Source organism: Camponotus floridanus, unplaced genomic scaffold (assembly GCF_003227725.1).
Source record: "Camponotus floridanus strain SB8 unplaced genomic scaffold, Cflo_v7.5 scaffold167, whole genome shotgun sequence".
Classification (NCBI taxonomy): Eukaryota; Metazoa; Arthropoda; class Insecta; order Hymenoptera; family Formicidae; genus Camponotus; species Camponotus floridanus.
Genome location: NW_020229289.1, coordinates 351,297 through 363,875, shown reverse-complemented (window position 1 = coordinate 363,875; position 12,579 = coordinate 351,297). Strand labels below are relative to the sequence as shown.

General features: G+C 29.0%; 1 long non-coding RNA gene across 1 annotated transcript; it reads right to left on the bottom strand.

Annotated features, from left to right (window-relative positions):
* Positions 1-1,694: 1,694 nt before the first annotated feature.
* Positions 1,695-3,282, bottom strand: LOC112637437. Its single transcript, XR_003122549.1, has 3 exons — positions 3,011-3,282; positions 2,717-2,757; positions 1,695-1,883 (listed from the first exon to the last, which is right to left on the bottom strand). It is a non-coding gene; the product is annotated as an uncharacterized LOC112637437 (long non-coding RNA).
* Positions 3,283-12,579: the final 9,297 nt, after the last annotated feature.

Below are 12,579 nucleotides of genomic sequence, written 5' to 3'. Positions count from 1 at the left end.
TTTTTTTCTTTTCTGTTAACATATTGAGCTGTTATAAAATATATTAACTATAATATACTAATTTAATATTTAATTATTACGTCGATATTCAACACACACACACACACACACACACACACACACACACACACACACACACACACACACATATATATAATACATATTATTAATAAAAAATGAATTTATAAAATAAAATATTGCTGTTAAAATTATCAAAAATTAATATTATTGGTAAAATTGTAATTATACAGGTGTCCTATTAAAAGAATACATTGGAATATCTGAAGGGAAAGTATTTAGAGAAAAAATATTTCAAACAAAAAATTGTATGGCTTCAAGAAGATATAAATAGTGAGCAAAATTTGATTCTTTGGATAATTCTTTGAAGGTTACATAAAGGTCAATTTCTTAAATGGGTTTTACTATTATATTTTTTACTGAATATTTTTGTAGCTTACCTTAAGAACTTTCCAAAATACTAAAGTATTTTTTGAGTTATATAAAGCTTGAAGTCTACAATTTTTTAACATAAAATGTAAAATATTTTGCAAAATATTCTTAATATTTAAATAATCTAATCTTAATACTTTTATGCATGGAATAATGAGAGACTAATCAATTGGTGTAAAGAAAACACACAGTTGCTTTTAAGAAAAAGTACGCAGCTTGCAAATTACTTGTTTTAAAAAGCAACTGTTTTTTTAACATGAATATATTATTTGATTATTCTGTGTATAAAAGTATTAAGAATTAAGACTATCGAAAAACTGAAAGTTTCCCAAGATATTTTATATTTTTGTCAAAATATTGTAAACTTTAACAAAAATACTTAATTAATAAAAAATAACTTAATAAAATGTTTTGGGAATTTTCAAAATAAGCTGCAAGAATATGCTATAAAAATTAGAGATTCCATTAAGAAAATTGAAAATTTTTTTGTCTCCTTCAAAATAATTATCTAAGATCAAATCAATGGCACCATCTTATATGTCCCCCAAACAACTTTTGTCTAAAACCTTTTCTCTAAATGTTTTTTTGAGCAGATATTCCAGTGTATCCTTTTAAATGAGATATTTTGTTTACCTGAAATATCTCCGATTATTTTTAAAGATTACAATTTAAAATGAAATATAATTTTAATTTTTTTAAAAATATATATTTTATGTTTTATTTATTTATTTATCATTTGTTTTATTATTTATTTCATTAAATTTATTTTATTATTTATTTTATACTTATATAAATATATTTCATACTTAAATATAAATACACATACACATAATAAAATAATACATAAATAAAATAATAAATAGTACAATAAAAATAAGAAAATAATCAATTCATTTACCTACTTTATAACTTTTAATATTGTAGCCAAAAATTATGTACAGTTTAAAATTTTCAGAAAACTATTTCTCATTATTTTTGAAAATCTTATTAAAAATAAAAATTGAATTTTTGAAATTTTAGTTTCAAATTTATTTTGCTTCTAACATTAGTATTATATAATTAGTACTTTTCAGTTAAATTATATACATAATTATATATATATTTGATACGTAAACATTTTTGTAAAATATAAAATAATTTAGTGTCGTAAAGTGAATTTAATAAGACTTATAGTAATTTTAAATCGTTTTTACAAATAATTGCAATAACAGCTAGTTTGCTTACACTAAAAAATATCATTAAAACTTACTTTTTGTTGTGATTTGTTGAGTCCGCAGTTTATATCACCTTGTTTTTATATTTCCTCGTTTTAAATATACATATATTGCATATATCCCATCTATATATGTATATATATATATGTATACAATTTTCTTACTTCACAGAAACTATTAGATCATGAAGTTGATAATAATGTTCTTTTTGTGCGAACGCTGTAACATATAATAATAATTTCACATAAAAATACATATTTTTGATAAATTAGCAGCATATAAATATAGAATGTGCCATATACATACAAAATTATATATTATTAACATTGAGGTCTAAAATTACACATAATATAAACTTAAATATTTACATTTATATTTTTAACTGATTTGAAAACATTAATATATATTTTTATATATATTTGTTATTTAAATCAATGCAAAGATGTGATTATAAACTTTACATGTAATGTAATTAAAAAATTAAATTTTTAAAGTTTATAATTGTCATAAATAATTTTATGTCTGTACAGAACATTCTGTATACATACAAAGTGTTCCAAAAGTCATAAATTTAAGAGCTCGTTAATCATGTTTTTAAGTAAAAATGTCAATAAACTTATATTTGATTATCAATGTTACTGACATTCAAAACAGTTTTATTAATGCTAGGAATTCCATGATTCATCGTATTGTAATAACTCCATATAATAGTTCTGCTAATCAAAGATAAGTTTATATTGACATTTTTTGACTCACAAAAACATTAACAAATCTTTAAACTTAACTGTATATCTTTTGGGACATCCTATGTATATTTTAAATCACATGTAAAGATATAACTATGAACGTAAAGATATAATTATGAAAGATATAAATATATTATATGATAATAAAAAATCATATAAGATACGTAGCATTCCCTGTTGCTTCAGTCTGATATAAACGGAATGAATTATATTGATGAGCTGTGTACATAAGAAATAAAAAAACAAGACAAAATGTAAAAGAAATATCAAAATGTTAGTTTTTTATTACAAATTATTTATACACACCTTGCTATACGCAATATTCCAGTTGTGTATGTGTGTCTTTCCTATGTAGATTGTTTGCAAAAAATAAATTTATATTATGCTTTTACATGGCAATACTGCAACACAGATAAGAATAATAAGTATTTTTAACCTTATTTAATAAACTTATGAGAAAATGAACTATATTGTGAGGTTAATTTGCATTTTTGAGGTTAATATCGTAATTATTAAGTATTAATAAAAATATAATAAATAAAATTTAGCTTTTATAAAATACCTTTTATATTTAATTTATTTGAGAATAAGAAGTATTACCTGCGATTATAATCACAATCGTATCACAGACGTAGCAAAGAATTACACGTTACACGTTACACGTACGTCGTCAGTGAAGAAGAAGGAAAAGACTTCTTCTTCTTCCTTTTTAGCAAAAATCAGCAGTTTTACTGAGTGCTGATTAGGCTGCCAGATTATCTTCTTTAAGAGGTTGAAATGAGTGTAAGTTCTTAATAGTCCGTATATACAACGGAACGCGCGGGAGAAAGAAAAATTTATTTTAGACGAAACACATCTGCACGTGTCGGTTATTGTCCTGTGGCAACTAGAAGGAAAAGACAAATGACGGCAATAGCGGAAATTACGTATCCAAAATGGCATACATATCCGCTCAAAAGTAAAAATGCACGTAATTCAATAGTATATTATGAGAATATACGAAAAATAATATACTATAAAAGATATTAAAAGTAAATTCTGAGAATATACGAGAATATACGAAAAATAATATACTACACAAAATGTTCTGATAATATCCTGAGAATATACGAAAAATAATATACTACACAAGATATTATAAAAATGTTCTGAGTATATTACGTACAGTACGTACATTCACAGAATGAGTATAGAATATTCGTACGATATCATGTGCTGTGTGGGCTGTATATATATATATATATATATATATATATATATATGTATATATATATATATATACTTACTTCTTCAAAGCCATGGCCGGATATGTTACATATAAAAAAGATAGAACGATTAATAAATCTTAAAGATCGTTTCTCAATAGAGACCTAAAATTCCTGATCAATCATCCGTTTCCTATAATAATTATCGTGACTAAATAGCATAAATTTAATTAGTGTCGGCTCGCAATTTCCGCTCGAATATAAAGCGTTAGCGGAATCGTCGGAACAAACATTCGAGGGAGGAACAGTCTCAACTTACGGCGGAACTCCCCCATGACGATAAAATAAATAGTATTAGTAACCTTTCACCCGTTGACGACATACACCGTGATACTAACACGCATTCACATAACAAATCCCCCTCGATCCCTGCACCTAGTTACTTCCCTATCTCCTCCCCAGTGTCTTCCTCCTCCTTCCTCGGCACACCTGTCCCGAGCTCACCATCATTCTCCGCGTCATCTCAGAGATTTCCTACCCCGATTTTACTCGAACCTTCTCCTCCCCCTTCTCCCGCACCTTTATTAGAATGTCGGTCTCCGTCTCCCATACCTGTAATTACCCTCGACTCCGATCCTCCATCCCCTTCCACCCGGAGTCCTCAGAGTTCCTCAAGGATCCGGAGGATTTCACAAGATATCCTCCCGACCTTAACGAGGACTCCCATCCCTTTGACTTCCCCCCAGAGTCTCCGTCAGAACATTCTCTCCCAAATCCGACACCTGAATCCTCCCATTGTGACCGACTAAGCTACTTTATATCCCAGTTCCCTCCTCGATTTCCCTATTCCAGGAGGATCTTTTTGCGTGGGTCCACATAACCATGTGGACCACGAAGAATTCCTTCATTATCTAATTACTGCCCCTGCCGACTCAATAATTCCTTGGTACCTCCCTGGATCACACCTACCGTTAGCCGTTCCCATCCAAACCCTGTTAAGAAAATTTCCTCCGTCCACCATCCAGTTTGATGATTCTTGACCTTTATTCCCTCCTTAATCTATTCTTCTAGATCCTTTCCTTCCAGATTAAATAAGAAAAATCCAGAATTTAGCAAAGAATTGTAAAATCCAGCCAGGATTTAGCAACCTTAAAACTCCTTTTATTTATTCCTGGCTGATGTTCCCCGTATTGTTGTAACACCCGCAGAATTACACATTCACATCGATACAACACACACTAAAAACATTCTTTTGTAAAATCCTTCATGATCACTAAATAAATTTTGATTGATAGTAAATTTATTTACATTTTCCCTGCTCACTTCCATTGATTTCCGAAATCGCACAAGGTTCCGTCCCGAGTAAAAGAGATTCGATTCTCTTACCGAAAAGGGACCAACGAGCGTAACGGCCTAAAACACTCACAGAGTTAAAGGGACTATTGTGGTCACTGACCTATGTCAGGCCCCTGACAGTGCGCTCGACCCGATCCTTACGCACGCCCGAAAGTGTGTCACCGGGTAAGTAGGTTGCGTTCTTCCAGATGGCCCGACTTTTCAAGGGTCTGGACGTAACAAATGATTAGGGGTCTCCATCTCTTCGTTGCCCCAGGGCCTCCACACCTTTAAATCCAGCTCTGTTTCCGAGCGATATTAAATTTTGTTTCAAACAAAAGTTGTTTTTTTTTAAAAGCTTTATCTAACGATACCCATATCGTTGCCCTTCGTTACCCGCTGTTGCCATTTAAAATTTTAAAGTTGCCTTCAATTTCTGGTATTTCCGGAAGTTTCCTAAAAATAAAAATATCATAATCAGAAACTTCAAATAGGCTTTTATGGTAAATATAATCATATTAATTTTTTATCACTATCCGTTTCCAAAATAAAAGCGGTGGATGAAACATCCTGTATATAATAATATTTTTTGATATATAATAGTAAGCTTTATACTAACGTAGATTTTATTTTATAAAATTAATTTAGAAAGTTAGCATCATTTCTTTGTGTTAAGAATAATTATATAACGGCACAGAGCTACTAGATATTGAGATAGAAAATCTGTCTAATAAAAAAATCATTCATCAAACATTCTTCAAGTTATATCTATTAACGCTAATATTTCGATCGACAATATATTCAATCACTGAAATTTATATTAATTTTTATTGTACATATATCCATTTATATACAATTATATCCACATTATGTACAATTATATCCACATTTTTTATGGAGGCATTATCGGTTTATACTAACATTTCCAGGATTTGTTTGTATTAAAAATATAACGACATTCGAGAAAAAATTTGACAATGTAATAAATAAAAGAATTTATATAATTCTATGACTAATCTTTAATAACTATAAAGAAACAATATTTTTAACCTTTTTATTCTTAAAGTACAAACATTAATAAAACTTTAGTAAATTAGCAAATTTTGAAAAAAAATATGAGTTACGATAAAATTGAGAAGAGTTAACTAATTGTGAGAAAGAAATTGTTAGACAAAATTGTTTTAATAATTGCTACATTTTCGCTTGTTAAAAGCTGTTATAAATCCTCATGGACTCTCGTTAATTTATTGATTGATTTTATTTTTGACATGAGTTATGTTTGATATATAAGATGTCTTAAAAAAAAAATAAATATACTTTATGATATGAATAATGTTACATTAATTCAATTTATATCATTTAGGAATGGGGTCTTCAAATATACAGGGTCTTCAAGAAGTTCTGGAATGCTAAAAATATGTAATTTGTAATTAACAATTCCATATTTTTTCTTAAAAATAACTATGCTTTCTTTACACCAATTGATTTCTCTCATTTTTTTGTACATAAAAGTATTAAGATAAGATAATCGAAAAATGAATATTTTACTAGATATTTTATGGTTTATATAAAATTAAAAAATGATTTTAAGCTTCATAACTGGAAAAGTACTTAATGAAAAAAATGTTTAATTATAGAGTTTTTGAAAGCTCTCGAGGCAAGCTACAAGAATATGCGAAAGTATATAGGGTATCCCGTTTAAAAAAATCAACTTGACTTTCATATGAGTACTTCATCCAAGGTAAAATTCTTATCATCATTATATACATTTTATTTAGTCCTACAACTTTATTTCTTACATATTTTTCATTATAGTGATCATTTTCGAGATATTTTAGGTTCCGGGATTTTTTGAAGAAAAAAATGTATATCAAACCGGTATTATTAAGTGAACAAAAAACGAAGGGCAATTTTTTGTTTAATTTTATAATTTATCATTAAAAGCACAAGAAACCGCAAATATTACGATACTTCCTTCTTTTCGTATGTTATACTTTATGAAGGATATTTCAATGTCCGAGAAAAGTGATGATCATATACTAAATTTCAAATCTGACCGGAGCCATTCTGATAGTACTGCAAGAAATGAAGCGAGAAGTCGATGAAGTTACACTTGCAAATATTTCTATCATCCCAGAATCTATCGGTAAGTTGCAAAAAAATGCATAAAACATTAATAACAAAATCTATGAGAAAAAAGTGTAAATATAATTTAAATTCAAGAGAGAGTGAAAAATCAAATCCAAAAATATCTTCCAGTAGTAAGAAGAATATAAATTCTAATTTCGTCCAAAAAGAAACAGAAAAGTATAATATAAACATAACATTATATATAAAAATTGTCATAATTTAATGTAAAGTCAATTTTATTAATTTGCTACTCTGTTTTAAGTACATATTATACTTCTGATTTCTTAAGCTATAGGAATTTTTCGAAAAGTACTTGTCATTTTATTAAAAGTTGTTTATTCGTATTTGCCATGAATTAACGATTATTTTTCTAAATTTTAATGACGCAAAAAGTTCTTATATTATTATTTTAAAGATCAATACTATGCTAATTTCCATATTTTGTAGTTTACATTTATTTTTTCTCTTTCCTTTATTTTCACATTATATTGTTCTTTCTGATTTACTGAGATAATCTTAATCTTATATATAATAAAATTTTTTATTGACGGACGTGTTTTTATGAACAGATCTTCGGCACTCCCATGGGTTCTCCGCTTTCACTTATCCTAGCAGATATGGTGATGGACGATCTGGAGACACAATGCTTAAATTCATTGAATTTTACCGTTCCTATTTATTGCAGACTTGTAGACGATGTTTTTGCAATAGTGCCACGCGCAAGAATGGACGAAATTTTAACGATCTTTAATAATTATCACGAACGCTTGAGATTTACTTACGAGATGGAAGTTGATTCGTCGATTAGTTTTTTAAATGTTAAAATCATTCGGTCGGGTACTAGATTTATTACCAATTAGTTTAGGAAACCTACATGCTCCGGGAGATACATCAATTATTATTCTAATTACCCGCTAAAATATAAAATTAACACTATCTATAATTTAGTTGACCATGCTATTTTATTATCTAATGACTGCTTTAAACAAGAAAATATCAAGCTAGTACATGACACCTTAATCAATAATTGTTTTCCAGTACATATCATACATAGATACATTCAAAAAAGAATTAATTTTTTAAATAATCGCGACCACAATGATACCGTCGACGTGAATCCTACTCGTTTAAACAAGACTCATTTTATTACAATACCATACGTAGAGAATACGAGTCACGACTTGTACCGTTTTTTGCGAAATAGTGGTTTTAACGTCGTCTACAAAATAATAAAAAAACTAAATAATTTAATTAGACGCGGTAAAGATAGCTTACACAATAATGACAAGATAAGTGTTGTATACAAATTAAAGTAAGGATTGTAATTTATCATACATTGGGCAAACAAAAAGACATTTACGTACGCGAGTAAAAGAACATTGTAATAATATAAAGTTACATGAAACTAATCATTCGATCATTAGCAAACATAAATTGAAATCCGGACATGATTTTGACTGGTCGAAACCTAATATTTTGCATAATGAAAAATATGTTCGAAAGAGAGAAATTGCTTGAAAGATGTTCTTTATCAAGAAATTTAATAATTTAATCAATCTACAGAAAGACACGGATAGTTTAAACAACATTTACGACAAAATAATAAAGGTTACGTAGTTTCGTTTTCCTATCGTTGTGTTTAGTTTCTTGACGAAAAGTCTCACGCAATTTCTCAAATTCAAATCTAGTTAAATAACGTTTTTTGTTAATGTGACTTTGTGCAATTTACAAGATTATCGTCTATGCCTGTCTCCTGATTTTTATTACATCGGTATATAAAAATTGTTACACTTTAATTCGTTGAGCGTACTATATATTCAAACCGTTAATTAATTAATTAATTTATAAATCTTTTCCAGTATATACTCGATAAGGATCACAACCATATGGTCGAAACGTCGTATTAATAAACAAATTTTCTGGCTAGTTTGGTCGACTACACTTTTTTCAATGATCCTTTGATTATTTGACTAGCGACATTAAGATATATTTATAATATATAATAAAATGTTAATATGTACTATCTTAAAATCTCTCAAAGTTTGAGCAAGCCAACATCTCTCAGAGCATTTATATTATACAATTCGACAGTCAATTCGAAGAAAAAGTAAACGACATTTTTGTGACATTGAGATAAAGAATCTAAATTCTCAGTTTGTATTCTTTCATTTTTTTCTCTTTTTCTTAAATTCAACGACATAAATATATTAAAATATTAATTCTGTTATAATTTTGTTAAATATAAAATAGCTAAAATTTTATGTTTTTACAGATGAAACCAACCTAAATTTACCGATGAAATAATACAAGGGTACCAAGTGCAGTGTTTTTTCTTCGAGGGCTTCCTTAAAAAAATCTATGACAAAAATATCACAGCTACAAAATTGCAGCTCACGGTACACAATCTAACATCTAACACGACATATTATTTTCGAGTAAGTGCGCATACTAAAATTGTTGCTGGTCCTTACACGGATTTAATCAATGCGTCGACTACACATGAAAATCCAATACCTATATTATTACTCACATCGAAAAGAGGTATCTACATATTGGACGTAAATTTAAACATTACTAATGTCGCAGTGTCAGAGTACGTATACTGATAAATAAAATAGTTATAATTATCATAAATTATTTTTAACACTAAGTATAAAGTTAAAGTTATTATTATTATGCACAGTTTTATTATTATCAACATTATAGTAATAACTTTAAAATTAGAAATTTCAACTATAATTTTTTACTATACAATTATAGTTGGTTCTTTTTTTCAGCTCAATAATAAAGGTCGCTTATTCGATACAAGATAATAAAGTTTATTGGGTAATCAAAAGAAACCTAATGACAGTGAAAATTAATGAAAATAATATCACAAAAATGGCTAGCTTTGATAAATATCTTCTTGATCTCTGCATTGACTGGGTAGCAAGAAATCTATATATCTATGCAAGCTATGAAGTCTTTGAGTACACTAACATTGTAAAGTTCGATTTAACAATATGGGAAAATGTATAATTAAATTTCATGAGATTTTCAAATCAAAAATTTATATTTCCAATTTAAGTGTATCACCGTCTATGGTTTACTACGGTTCACCTGAAAAAATAATTTTCCATTAAAGATTTATGCATATTTGTAATTTTTCTATAATTTTACGTGGTTTTATAATTATAATCATAAGTAAAAAACAAAATAATAAGTTATTATATAATTATAAGGATTTCGAATTTTTACTGCATTCAAGTTTCCGTTTTTGTTAAAATAATGTTTTATAATGAGTAAAATAATTATATTTTTAGAGTATATAATTTTATATTTCTCATCATACAATTGGACGAATGGAAAATATGATATGATGCAATATGATCTCGATGAAAAAGATGTGCAAATTGTTCAGTTGATAAATTCATCTCTTTGCGTATCTCGTATATTTTTTTATGATCCTATAATTGACAACACGAATAATGAGGAGTTGTTAATTTACTGGTTTAATGATGAGCACATATTTGTGGCAGACGTTAACTTTTCCATGTGTAATACGATTTTACATAAGAAAAACATAAGTGATAACATTCACTTCAAAACTATGACGATTGACAAAACAAATATTTACATTTTAGTAGATGAACGTTCGTTTAAATTTGTCTACGTTTCGAAAAAGAAATATGCAAATTTCGAGAGCGTAAATGCAGCCGAATATGTTAAAGAGATAATAAATAAAAATATGATTTATGATATATTCGCTTTTGATAAATCTTTATCATATCCTCCAATGAGATGTCTGACACCTGACGAAAAAGTTTACAATTTTAAAAATATGACTGCAACGGCAAACAGCATCATTGTAAATCTTCTGGAGCCAGTTGTAAAGAGTGGATGCAAAAATTATAATTTACCAACTACTATATATACTATTTCCGTAAGCTGTTTATACAACAATCTCAACAAGTCTGAAAAATTCAATGTATTGACGGCCGAGCGATATTACGAGATTCAGAACTTAACATCATTTACAGAGTACAAGTTGAAGTTTACTTTAAGCAATTTTTATTTTGATCAATTATCAATAAATCCATTTGATTCGAATGTGATACCAATAAAAACTAATTCGGGTAAGCTTGATGCACCAGAGAACATAAGTGTTCTAGCTTCGACGCCTACTGTAGCAGTAATTCATTGGATGCCACTCGAGAAAGTGTACTGTGCGGCCGTGATCTACGAAGTGCATTCAGTTACATTAATGAATGGCAAGCAACAACAAAGCAAACAATTTATCAATGTGCCGAAACCTATGACAGACGGCAGATTTTTCACAAAGATTAACTTGTTGCTAACGGTACAAGATTATTTGATATACGTGTGTGTGTATTCAATTAATTTCAACGATTTCTACAACGGGAGTTTAAGATCGTTCACATATACTCAGAACCAAACATTACTTTGAGCGAGATCAACATAAATAGCATGAACATTTCATGGATCTCAAACATTAATCTGACGATCTTTTTTACACTAGAGTACAAAGTGTTGTGCCGGACGCGGCACGGGGTGTGGGGTAGCCGGGTATCGTAACCAAAACCTTCAGCCGTTTTAGTCTACAACGTTTTTATTGTAAAATCCTTTACATAAATAGATTATCTTTCTTGTTTTTAGTCGATATCTTTTGAGCCCTCTCTTCGTCGTCCTTTCCTGAATCGCTTCGTTCTTAGCTTTTAGAGTGTTTAGTTACTTCGTCGGGTGATTCGTCGCACGGTATAGCGGTTAGCCCTTGGTCTCGCACTAGTTGATTGATTTATATTTAACGACTGTCCGCCGCGGATTCGCAGTGGACGGCTTTTATTCCTTCGATTTGGGGTGTTTTTTGAGAGGGGATCGCCTAGCGACATGACCATGTATGGTCATGGAGGTTTTTCGTGGCGTCCAAAGTCTAAGTGCAAGCGAAAGAGGTTCAAAGTCGAATCCCTTCGTTAGCGTTTTCGCGTTTCCGGCGAACGTTCTTACGCGTGGTTCGCTGAGGTAGCGGTTTTGCGCGGTTCGCGAATATTCTATTAATATTATCAAAAGAATAAGTTATAGTCTTTCGGACTATAACAAAAGATATTGCAGCAGAAAGATGGCAAGCAATGAATTATATTAAAATTAATTATAACAATAAAGTAATATACCATGTCGAAAATTTACAATTGCAAACTTTATACAAGTTTCGCATGATATTGAGATACCTCGAATATGAAAAAAATTTTATATGGCCGGCTGATGAAAGATTTATTTTTTCAACATGTGGTAGCAAACGTGGTAAGCAAATGAAAATACTCATACAGCAAAATAAGGTTGCAGATATACTGAAGAATAATTTTATTGAAACATTGCAATATTGCAAATCGATTGCGAAACTCTGCCGAGTTATAATTATGAGATTGTAATGAAGTTAAGATGTCCGCTTTTTATAATGAAATATTATAGCAATATTACAGTGTAATATATTGAAAAGAATGC